This window comes from Cyprinus carpio, chromosome A15 (assembly GCF_018340385.1).
Source record: "Cyprinus carpio isolate SPL01 chromosome A15, ASM1834038v1, whole genome shotgun sequence".
NCBI lineage: Eukaryota > Metazoa > Chordata > Actinopteri > Cypriniformes > Cyprinidae > Cyprinus > Cyprinus carpio.
In genome coordinates, this window is record NC_056586.1 from 19,648,886 (window position 1) to 19,662,371 (window position 13,486).

General features: G+C 34.6%; 1 pseudogene; it reads right to left on the reverse strand.

Moving 5' to 3' along the window:
* The window catches only part of LOC109104379, a 248,414-nt pseudogene that overhangs the window by 14,445 nt on the left and 220,483 nt on the right, over window positions 1-13,486 (reverse strand).

Genomic DNA, 13,486 nt, shown 5'->3' on the forward strand with positions numbered 1-13,486 from the left:
GTTATACACACTCATATACTGTAGACATAAATAAAGTTAAATGGTACACTAATTCTTAGTCACTGACAAATCTGTCAATCTAAATTGTTGATTTATACAAAAATTTAAAAAACTTGACATTTAAATTCCTCAGATTTCTCTAGTAGCTTCATAATTGGGTAACTGACATGAAATACACTACTGTTCAAAAGATTGTCGGCAATCAGAGTTTTTTGTTAAAGCAATGAATTTAATAATCAGCATTTATTCAGCAATGATGCATTAAATTTGAATTTTGAACTTTCTATTCATCAAAAAAATCCTTATATATATATGTGTGTGTGTGTGTGTGTGTGTGTGTGTGTGTGTGCGCGCGACCCTGGACCACAAAACCAGTCTTAAGTCGCTGGGATATATTTGTAGCAATCGCCAAAAATACATTGTATGGGTCAAGATTATTGCTTTTTCTTTTATGCCAAAAATCATTAGGATATTAAGTAAAGATCATGTTCCATGAAGATATTTTGAAAATTTCCTACCATAAATATATCAAGACATCAGCTTTGATTAGTAATATGCATTGCTAAGAACTTCATTTTGACAACTGTAAAGGCAATTTTCTCAATATTTAGATTTTTTTGGACCCTCAGATTCCAGATTTTCAAATAGTTGTATCTCAGCCAAATAGTGTCCTATCCTAACAAACCATACATCAATGGAAAGCTTATTTATTCAGTATAGTATGCTTATGATTGGTTGTGGTCCAGGGTCACAACTATACACACACACACACACACACACACACACACACACACACACACACACACACACACACACACACAGTCATCCTTGAATACAGTATGTGGTTTATGGGGACTCTCCATAGGTGTAATGGTTTTTATACTTTACAGTACAAACTGTATTTTCTATTACCCTACACCTAAACCTTCCCCTTACAGAAAACTACTGGCAATTTTTTTTTTTTTTCATAAAACACCATTTAGTATGTTTTTTTGATTTATGGGGACAGGAAGTGTCCTCATAAACCATGTTTACGTTGTAATAACCATGTCATTATACACATTTGTGTTCTCATAAACCCTATATACCAGTACACACACACATCACCGTTTCCACAAAAATATTAAGCAGCACAACTGTTTTCAACATTGATAATAATGAAAAAAGGTTTCTTGAGCCCCAAATCAGCATATCAGAAATATTTCTGACATATCATGTGACACTGAAGACTGGAGTAATGATGCTGAAAATTCAGCTTTGTATCACAGAAATAAATTACTTTTTAACATATATTTAAATAGAAAACAGTCATTTCAAATTGTAATAATATTTCACAATATTACTGTATTTTTGATAAAATATAAAAAAATAAATACATTTTTGAGTATAAGACACTTCTTCTAAAAACTCTTAGCAACACAAACCTTTTGAACAGTAGTGTACTTTGGGAATTTGACGTGCTGCATCTTAACATGCTTTAAAGAATCTAAAACCAAGGTTTTTGCCTAGTCACTATGTTTAAAATTTTCTTGACCTAATGTTACAATTACAAATTAAGATTTAGGTTTCTTTTTGCCTGTTGTGTGATACATGTATGAGCCATAAACTCAGATGAAGAGTCAAAAATCCTTCAAGAAAGGACTGAAACCATTTCATCCTTCACTCCACAAACATCCCTCACGTTATGTAACGCTGACAGACGCATGTCGCCATGTGTTGGTTATTGATAGGCCGTATGTTTGTGTTTGTTTGTGGATGTGTGTGGAGCCCAGGAGATGTGGAGAGTTTGCATGTGTGCCACTGTGCCCGGTAGCATTGACAGACACCTACAAGCTCCCCTCGACTGTTCTGAGGCTCAGATCCCATCAATCTTTCTTTCCCGCATGGAGCGCCTCAAACATTCAAACACAACACATATCAAACATCTGCTTTATCCATGTCACTACAATGTCCAGATATGCATGTTAAACTTGTCACATGACCTACACAGAAATTCTTTTTTCCTACTTATATATATATATATATACTGTCAAATGAAAATCACGATTAATCACATCCAAAAATACTTTTATATAAGATATGTGTATATGTGTATATATATATGCATATATATAAGAAGAATGTTATATATATATATATTATATATAATATATATAAATATTATAAACTGTATATACATGTAATATTTTCTAAATATTATAATTTATGTGTGTTGTATTTTATATATACATAATAAATATATGTACACATACATATATATTTAAACAAAACTATATGTGATTAATCATATTTGACAGCCCTAATATAATATATATATATATATATATATATATATATATATATTATATATATATATATATTTATATATATTATATATTGTACAAGCTTACATATATGTGTGTGTTGGTGGTTGTAATATTACATGACTTCTAAGCTTCAAATTGGAACCATTCTGAATTCTAAACACTAAATTCAAAAATGTAAATGTTTCATTCACAACATGTTTACATAGATTACAGTTTAAAGAAAAGTGTTATATTACATGACTTCTAACCTTCAACAGGTCTTTTTTTTAATACTTGTTTTCCAGAGATTTTCACTTTAATAAATCAAAAATGTGCTCTCTTAAAATTCTAAATTCATTCTCAATAATATTCCATTTCACTTACAGAATTAAAATGGTGTGCAACTGATGTTTCACGTTGACTTCATAGCACTTTGGAAGCAGCGAAACTGCAGAATTATAATCAATTGTGCAACTGAAATGAGAGGAATGGAGGAGATTATTTCTCGCTAGCGTACTTCAAATAAGAACAGATCATTGAACTTAAATGATATCATCTTGGCCTGACCCTGGAGGCAAAATTCGACAAGCAGAACTCTCACGACTCAGCGCAATCACATTTGGTAACAATTAAATGTCAGTCTGTGCTGCTTCGTGATGCTGTCTGTCAAATAATAATGCGCTCACATTATAGTTATTTTAGGTTCGACTCAGGAACAGGGGTCACAATGTCTGCTCAAATAATGTAATCTGATCTGAAGATCTGAGAGAAACAGGCAGCCATGTGGAAAGTATCACTTTATTTCTGCCTTCCAACAGTGAAGAAAAAATGAGAGAAAAATTCCTTCTAAAAGTCCAGAAATATGAAAATAAATGGTCCATATCAAAAACAATATATATATAGGCTATACACTACCGTTCAAAAGTTTGGGCTCAGTTCGATTTATTAATATTTTGGAAGGAAGTCTCTTATGATCTTCAAGGCTGCATTTATTTGATTAAAGATACAGTTAAAATAGTAATATTGTGAAATATTATTTACATTTAAAATAACTTGTTTTCTATATTAATATATTTTGAAACGTCATTTATTCCTGTAATGGCGAGTCTGAATTTTCCACATCATTACTCCAGTCTTCAGTGTCACATGATCCTTCAGAAATCATTCTAGTACAGTATGTTGATTTGGTGCTCAAAAATAATTTCTTATTGCTATAAATGTTGAAACTAGTTGTTCTGCTTAATAGTTTTATGGAAACCATGATACATTTGATGCAACTGAGATACAAGTATTGTTAAAATTAATGGAAGTATAATTTTGTTTAATCTTACGGACCCTTACTAACAGTTAGATCGGCATTTCAACATCCAAAATGTAATGTCCAGAAAAAAAACATCCTGCATTTATAGCAACTGTACCTTGTTAAACAGTACATCCAATTCTGACAGATTATGTCTAGAGTCAAAGCGGCTAAGGTTATATGAGGGGCACATCCTTTAAATCATCTCAGTGTTGTCAACAGACCCACAGTGTCAACTGGTTGCTCATCTGAGCTCTGGAGAAAAACACAATTTATCACAAACAGAAATCTGTAACTCTCAACTGGCAGTTCATTACTATAATCCACTTTAAGCCCCTGCTCTTTACGGCTGATAAGAAACACCTCTTGCATGAGCTGTACGCTGATCGTTTCCACCAGAGCTATAAGCCATCACGCTGAGATGGACATAAAACATCCATCATAACCTGTGGCATGTCAATCACATCTTTGGGTCAGGATGTGCAAGTATGTCAGAGCTCTTATGTTCATCTCAGGCTCTTAGAGAACCATAAGGATTTTTAAGGGTGTTTAGTGATGGGATGTAGAAGAAAAAAAGATTAAAAAACATATCTAAATCTAAAAGGTAGGCCTTTTATATGTTTATCTAGGCCTGTGTGAAATAGAGTGCCTTTAGACATGTTGACACCAAGGCTGATGAGGCTAAAATGTCATTTCACCACAAAATTATTCACACCATATTTGACACACTGACTTAAAGTCATTCTCTTAAAAATGTTCAGACATCTGAATTAATCATTTGGCATCCAATTAAAAAATACAAGTCAATGTAGACTTAAGAAAAAAATATATAATAAAAAAATTAATATTAACATAGAATTAAAAAATGCACTAAAATACAATATAATAAAATAAAAAACAAAGTAGACTAAATAAATTAAATAAATATCAATAAAAATAAAATGATAATAATGATAATAAATCAATGTAGACTTTATATACATACATATATATATATATATATATATATATATATATATAAAATAAATATCAAAGTAGACTCCAAAAAGTACTAAAATATAATAATAATAACATCATTATTATTAGAGCATATCAATAATAATAAATCTGTTATTTTAAACACAGGAAACTGAAAAGAACAAATGCACCTAACTCTTATCTTTTCTTACACTGATATGCTCTACTCATTTGTGAATGAATAATTAAAATGCTCATTAGTGACGGATAATAATTCACAAGAAGTGCTCTCAGACTGTGTATTATCGTTGCATGCAATAAAAATGTGTGTCAAAAGATTGCTGGCATGTTCTTCATCCGTAAATGCTGTTTTTCCTGTGACATAACCCTGCCAATAGAGTCCTGTGACTCCATCATCAACTGCTGCCATTTTTATTGGACTCTGGAACGAGTTATGACCCTTAACTCCAGAGTTTGACATTTTAAGGCCGTAATTGCAGTGCTTAATGTCAGAGCTGTGGATGCACCTGTCAGTGGAGAATGAATCAATAGCCTGAAGGTGACGGTCACATTTCTGAGATACCATGAGCTGTCCTCCCTCTCCGATTGAGACCAAGAGACCTTAGAAATGGAAGGGAATTTAGCCTACTTGAGGTCAGTATATTTCGTCTGTGAGGTTATTACTTTAATGTTTTGAGCTCAAGGGGCATTGGTTAACTAGTTGGACAAATAGAGCAAAAACTCACGAGTCCCTTAATGCATTTATCAAGTCAAGTTGAGGTCAGCTCTCCTCAGCATTTAAGCATCTGAATGCCAGTTGCCAGGTGCTTGGACGACATAAAAAGCAATACAGACTTTATTAATATACTAAATGGAACATAAAGGCTTCTCAAACTCCAGAACTGACAAATAAAAGCCGGTTTTCTGGCTCATCCTAGGCTTACATCCCTTGCTGTCAGCTACCATTGCTCTCAGAGTGCTGGACTGCTTGTGAAGAACTCGGCCACATGAAAGAAACATAATTGCTATTGTCTGGAATGTAGAGCCAAATGATGAAAAGCAAAGCTTTCTCCATATTGTTTGATAATTAGCCCCCCTGTTCCGTGAGTGATTTGCATAGTGGTCACTTGACAAATAAAGGCAGTCCTGGAAGTGACAGTATATAAATGACTTGTTTTGCAGACAGCAGATGGTGGGTATCACAGGGAGCGGGAGAGATAGAGGGAATAGGAGCGAGAAAAGGAGGAGGAAGGGAGGGAGGAATGGGGTACACACGGCTACAAACACACTGCCTACCAGCTGCTGCTGTTGAATTGGAGTCATATCCACAAACACAATTAAGTCATTTTCAAAACTTCCACCAGTCAATAAAGAATACTGTGTGGAAAATCAATAACATTGATTTACATCGTAATTGCTTGATGAATTCAATTTTAGTAGGTAACCAGAATAAATATACAATGCTATTTCATGTGAAATGGTGTTGTTAAATGAGTCTATGGAATCCTTAAAACTAAACTTAAACATTGTTTTTGGCAATTGAAATAAAGCTAAAATAAAATATAAATATTATAAGAAAAACTTAAACTTGTTGTGTTGGTAGCTAACTAAAACAAGGTTACGTTAATGTACTAAAATTAATAAAACTACAACCAAAATAAAAATATTTGAAATAATAATAATAATACAAATGACAACAGCACATAGCAATTACAAAAATGTAAAATTAAATCTGCAAAAAATAACTGATTCAAAATATTTATTATTATAATTGCATACAAAAAAAGGTGTAGAAACAATTTTCACTCAGAAATTGGCAGTAAATTTCACAGTTACAAAAAAAGGTGAGTAACATTAAATTAAACATGGCATTTTGAAATAGAAGAACTGAAATAGTATTTTCTTGTAAAATATACTCCAATAATATCTGTTTTATTTACAACTTTGAATTTTTTTTTTTTTTTTTTTTACTGTGCACAAGTGATACAAGAATAATGCTTGTTTTTTGTGCCTCCATTTATACTATGGAGATTAATGATATATCATGTGGTTTATTGTTGGTAAGAGTCCTACTATTTCTCTATATCACTGGTCGCCAACACGTCAATCGCAATCTTTATCACTGTCCCAGTGGATCCCAAAAACAACAGTAAAATAAAGTACACAAATGCTCCATTCTTTGTACTGTATTTTTTTGTATTTATTTTTCTATTATTTTCGGGAGCTACTGGGACAGTGATAAAGAAAAATACATCACACAGGATGTTAACAGAGGTAAAAGATGCTGAAGACGAGCGCGAAGAGGAGAAAATACTGTAGTAGGCAGAGAACAAGCTCACTGTTCACGATGCTCGAAATATAGGAAGAAAATGTGGGGTTATATTAATATCACTGAAAGGAACTGTCTTGAGAAAAGTTTTGATGGCAATAATGGCATTTTCTTCTCTTATCTCTGTATAAACGGCAGCTCTGCTTTGTTTACGGCGGTAACCAAGAAATATCGCGGCTGGTTCATAAGCGCCACCTGCTGTCAGAGAGTGAATTTGTGTCTCATTCAGACCTGCTGTTTTTGTTTCATGCAAATATTTTATGTAGCCAAAAAAAAAAAAATTGCGTTCATTATCGAAGGCGATTCATCTGCGATAATGAACACGATATTGCGTAGCTTGTCAGTGAACTACGGCTCTGTCTATTAAATGCCACTCCATTTTAAAGCAGGTGATGGCGATTTAGCGGTAATCAGGGAACCGTCTTTACTGACAAAATGCATGTGACAATCGCATGCGATATATCGCCCAGCCCTAATGCAGTGGTTGTCTCTAATTTCAAATGCCTACAGATATTTTTGTTTAAGGCCAGTTTACTTGTTATAAAGCAAATAGCCAATAAATAAATTTGCTTGGAGAAAAAAAAAACAAAAAAAAACACCAGTATCAGATTTAACTAATTTCCTATTAATAATAAAAAAAATAAAAATCAGTTTCTGAATCAGTCATGATCGGTGCATCACTAATTAAAATACAGGCCTCAAATTGGAAGTACAAACTCGGATGCCTTTTCCTATCAGTTCTTCAATATGAAGATCTTGTCTTTCATAAAAGCAGAGGTCAGGGATCACAGGCTTAAAAAGGTTGGTGACCACTGCTCTATATGATCAGATTTGCAATTTTTTTCCCAGTGGATGACAAAACAAACTGAAAAAAAAAACAAAAGACTTATATTTTATAGACTTAGGGGGAGCTTTTGACACAACTCAACCAGCTATAAACCACAGAGAACACCCTAGCAACCACATAGCAACACACTGCCAATCACCCAGAACATTTTGGCATGTGGCGGTGAATTTGCATGGGCAAAAGCCATTTACATTGTACATTTACATCGAAATTTTCATTGCAAATCTGTCTGATGCATTTATTGGCACAGACATTATCAAATGTACCTTTAAGTAAAGTACTTATTTGTACCTAAAGTTTTACGGTTACTACATTTCAGGGCAGAAGATCCAAAGCACATGAGTAATCAGTTTGAGTTTCTCTTTCCCAGAGGACATATTTGCATGGCTAGATCTGAATGACACATACTGACAGTCAGATATTCAACTGAAACTGGGTTCATTCATGCTTGAAAGGCGGTTAATGAATGCTGATATTGCGAATCTTACGCCATAGTTTTAAAACCCGTTCCACCTTAAAAGAAAAGTTAACTGCAAATACATCCATTTAAAAACATCCCACACTATTTAGCTATATAATGTTAGCATACTCTAGACAGTAGTCCATCTAGTGGTGACATTTATAAAGCATTTTACCCTCTACTTACACAGTCCAATTACAAAAATGAAAAAGATGTTAGCCACCAATTCTGAAAGTCTGTTGCCGTTGTCATAGCAACGCTGCCACAGCGACCTACCTCGCGCAACAAGGGATCACTTGCGAGGCTGTCGAGGTTGACGGAGCCCTCGTAGGTCAGGTAGTGAAAGACGTTGAGGGCGCGTGCCGCCTCGGGCCCACGTTGCTTGTAGCCAAAAATAAGGTCAATCCACTGGTGCAGCTGACACGACACAAACTCACTTTCCAGGGCCTGTCAAAGAGAGCAGAGCAATTAGAGGTGAAAGGTACACATATACAACATGAACACAAACACACACAGGCGTCCAGATGCAAACACACATACACAGATATACATACACTCGGGGCGATGCTTCTCGATTTAGAAGACTGCAATAGCTTGAAATAGTCATAAGAGTCCGAAATGTAATTAAATAATTTTGAACATTTTTCATTCAATAAAATATGATAGACACACCCCTTGACACTGAAATTTAACTAATCCAACAATATACAGCACAGAGGCCCTAAAAGTATTTGGACACTAAAAATGTGTGATTGCTGTAAAATACTGATCAAAAGTTAGGTTTTCTGAAAAGGGTTTCTTATGCTCACCAAGGCTGCATTTATTTGATCAAAAATACAGTAAAACAGTAACATTGTGACATATATTAAGTAATATTATAATATTACTAATATTACAGTAATATTATTACAATTTTAAAAAATATTTCATGTTATTACCTGAAACTAAAAAAAAAAAAAATATTGTTGAAAACAATTTTACTGAATAATATTTTCATGGAAAAAGTAATGACTATTTTTCAGGATTCGTTGATGGAGAGAAAGTTTAAAAGAACTTTTGTGACATAAACGTCTTTGCTCTCACTTTTGACCTATTTAAAGTGTCCTTGCCGAATAAAATTATTCATTTCTTAATGAATAAAAATATTAGTATATTATATTCATTTATTCGTATAGTTATTATTATTTTTTTGTATTAGTAGGCCTATATTATATTCATATATTCATTTTTTTGTCATTTTTATTATTTTATTTTTTAATATGTCCATATAGCTTTTATACATTTTAATAGTTATTTAATATTTAATAGTTAATAGTAATAAGTTTCTTTTGTATATAAAATGTTAATACCTTTTCTATATTATGCTTTCATTTTATTTCAAGTAATGAAATAATTGTTTGTTTTTTTATTTTTGTTTCAGTTTAGTTTTAGTTAACCATTGTTTTGTAAAAAAAAATAGAAAAGCTCACTGCAGGTGACACACACACACACACACTTACAAACACACCCCAGTGAGCATTTCCTCCAAAACAATTCTATTCCAATACAGGCCTGGATACTGCTGTTAATGCTTAAAGATGCATAGAAGTGCTTTATTATAGGTATCAAAAACTGTCATACTGAGATAACAAAGGGGTGGGTGGGGGTTGGGGGGTAAGAAAGGGGTAAAAAAGAATGAACAAATAATACAGAATGGCACACAAATACACACTTTTTTCCCTCTCACACACAAACACAACCAGGGCACTGCTGTTGGAATTTACACACTCACTCTCACATCAGAAATAATAGCTATTACCAACAGAGCAAGCCGGGGAGCGCAGGGGCTGAGTTCCCCCCAGGGCATGTCATTACAATCGAAAGTGACACATGCAAAGATGGGAACACTAAGTGAAAGAAAGAGAGGAAGAAATGGCAGGAGGGGAATGGAGCACAAAGACAAGGAGAGAAAGAGGGGATTAAATGAGACAGAGAGAAAGAGCAGCAGAGAGAGAAAAATAAAGGACAAGATCTAAGGACAAAATCGAGCCGTAGCCTGTTTAAAAATGTATTTACTATTCAACTAACCTAAAATATTACTAGTCATTGCAACAAACCAAAGAATTACATTAAAAACTATCCACAACATGAAATTAATATTTACTGAAACTGGATATTTGTGTCACTATTTCTGCATGTTCAGTATATGAATTAAAGAGACCCAAATATCAAATTTTTTTCTGCTGTGGATCACAAAGGACGATATTTTACAGACTGTCCTGCAAATATGGCAAGAGAAATATTCAAACATGGTTTGAAAATAAGTCAAGACATGATGGACGTCAGTGAAATTAAATGAGATCAACCTAGTAAGATTTGAGCACCACAACAGAAGTAATGTTTTCAGCAAATACTGACTTACATTTCAATCTGTTCCTCATAAAAGATGTATCATATGACTTCAGAAGACTTGACATATAGCACACTGAATGTACAGACTAATATTATGGCACTTTAATGCTGCTTTTCTGGTTCCTATGTGAGAAGATTTACTAATATGCAAAGAAATTAATCATTTATTTGGCTTGTGAATTATTAACTGTTTACATGAAAAAACCTAGCTGAAATTAATCAGAATTCTTATTCAGAACCAGTGACATTTTTAATGAATGACAGAATGAATGATTCTTCAGTTCTTTTTAGTGAATTAAAAAACAAATCAAACTGAATTGGAATTGTTAAGAGGAATAGAATTATGGAATACTTTCTAATAAACTTATTTTTCTGTTCCATAGAATAAATTAATTTTGACGTTACGTTTACAGAACGTAAATTAATTTTGGGCCACAAAAATCTGAGTTTTACCAGAAAGAGGAAACCAAACTGTGAGACCTGAATGCATTTTGCCCCATTCAAGGCTCATGTAAAATAGTTTGATATGTCTAAGGTGTTTTGACATTCTCAAGCCCTTTCTTAAGAAAATCTTGCTTTAACAGACAGCTACTTGTGTGATCTTTGGATATGTGCATGTGTGAGTATGTGTGTCTCAATAACTGAATGTGTTGAACCAGAAAAAATAAAAAATAAAAAATAAAAAAAGAGGCCTGGAGGAAAGGTCACCTCCACAAGACACACACCCCAGCACTGTCACTGCATCTGAAAAGGTCAAGTGTGTTTCCTGTAGTGCACGCGCACACACACACACACACACACACACACACACAATTTTTCCTCAGGCAGCATGGGCCACAACACATCCTTAATAGTTTGAAAAGGCAGACGTGTTGATACACAATCATTAAATGCTCAAACACGCAAATTACACATCTTGCAGCATATACAATTCCCATGTCTCCCTGCAGTTCTCTCATTTTTATGAGTATATGTGTAATATAGGGCCATTATAAGAGGCAGAACACAATTTCAAGCCCACCACAGTCTACAGGGATTGGTGGACAAACACAAACACACGCACACACATACACATCCTGTCTGCTGCGAGCCAAATCATGATTGATGAAGCCATCATTAGGGTAACATTATAAGGGACAGTGGCCGGGCCTGTCCTCCGTGACATCATTCAGGTCAGCGGTAGATTACATTAGTATCGAGCAGTGCACTACATTACGACCTTCACTGTGGAAAAGCAGCACGCAGAGGCCTGCAGAGGACCAGGATGCTGTTTCATTTGAACCAATGAGTATGATCTCAAGGGAACAGACGGAAGGAAATGGATTACAGATTAAATACTGGACTAAGAATTTAAGATTGCAGATTCGGTTCAGACAGAGCGACTGAATAGTCAGCAGAGCAATATGACATTAGTAGGCCTACATGAAACTGCACTTCACCCATATTTTCAGAATCAATACATGAAGGATCATGAGACACTGAAGACTGGTGTAATGGCTTTACCATTACAGAAATAAATTACATTTTAAAATATATTAAATATATAATATAACAGTTATTTTAAATTGTAATAATATTTCACATTATTACTGTATTTTTTGATCAAACAAATGCAGCCTTTGTAAGAATGAAAGATTTAACAGTTCTTTTTAGTAAATCCTAAAAATAATTTTTCAGTTATTTCTTTTGTTAAAGGTGCCATGTGTAAAAATTGAGGTAAAAATATCCAAAAAATGACCTACACGCATCAAAAGAATGAGAAGAAATAATGGCGATGATGTCATTAAAAAAATGTCAAGTTATAGTGCTGCAGAGATATCAACCTTAATTAGCATTAGCATTACTAGCCACGGCCCGACAGGTGTCGTAATACCAGTTTCGGCCATGGGAGGCGATATATGCGGGCAACATAACCACCAGCCAACCTGCAATACACGAATAACTCGCACGGTTTGTGGGCGTACTTGAACCTGATGTCAAGCAACCCGCGCTCGGAATCACAAATCAAATCCAATAAGAAAAAGGAGGAGCCGAAACAGAGTAAACATCGGCACTGCTTTTCCATCGCTGGAGACAACTGATGGACTTGAAAGAAATGAGCTTCGACTCCGAACTTGCAACATTTCTTTTGGATTGGTAAGTAAGATGCTGTTAGTATTTCGCTAGAAGTTTGTTTTTATATGTTTGCGTATTTTTTTCGGGAAGTTATAACATAGAAATGTATCGAAGGCTGTTCGATGGCTAACCGTAGCTGCGTTTGATAGTTAGCTAGCTATAACTTACCCACAGATCCGAACCGGTTTTCACCTGTTATCTACCAAAAGCCCGTCTCTACCAAGCTGATGCTAAAATGTAAAACATTACCTAAGAAGCTTGAAATGTCTTCGATGATAATTAACCCGGAGAAAGAGAGAGAGAGAGAGAGAGAGAGAGAGAGAGAGAGCGCGAGCGAGCCGAGCCCCGGGCGCCCGCGCGCGCACTCACTCACTATATTCAGAGCGGTCAAGTTTTTGAAAGCGTGTGAAAAGAGTCAATTGCGTGTGTCTCACGGTGAATGCTTGAGAGTTGGCAGCTCTGGTTACGTTTGGTTGGCGCTAGCTTGGTCAACATCAGCTGTCTGATGTTGACCAATGATGTTGACAGAATGCTGTCTGTCAAATTAATTTAATTCAAATAATGTGTATATACAATTCAAAATTTAATATGAACACGCGAATATGAAACATATTCACTGGTAAAGGTTAATGTGAGTAGCTTGAAGATGTCATGTTTCAAAATCACTTGACATCACCCAACGTTCCTCTGGAGGCAAAACGTCCTTTAGGCTTCGGCTATGGCTCTAGGGTTGTTGTGAAGGTAGGGGCGGAGCATAGAGACTATGGCGTTTCTCGTTTGTTACTCTAGAGTAGACCAATTC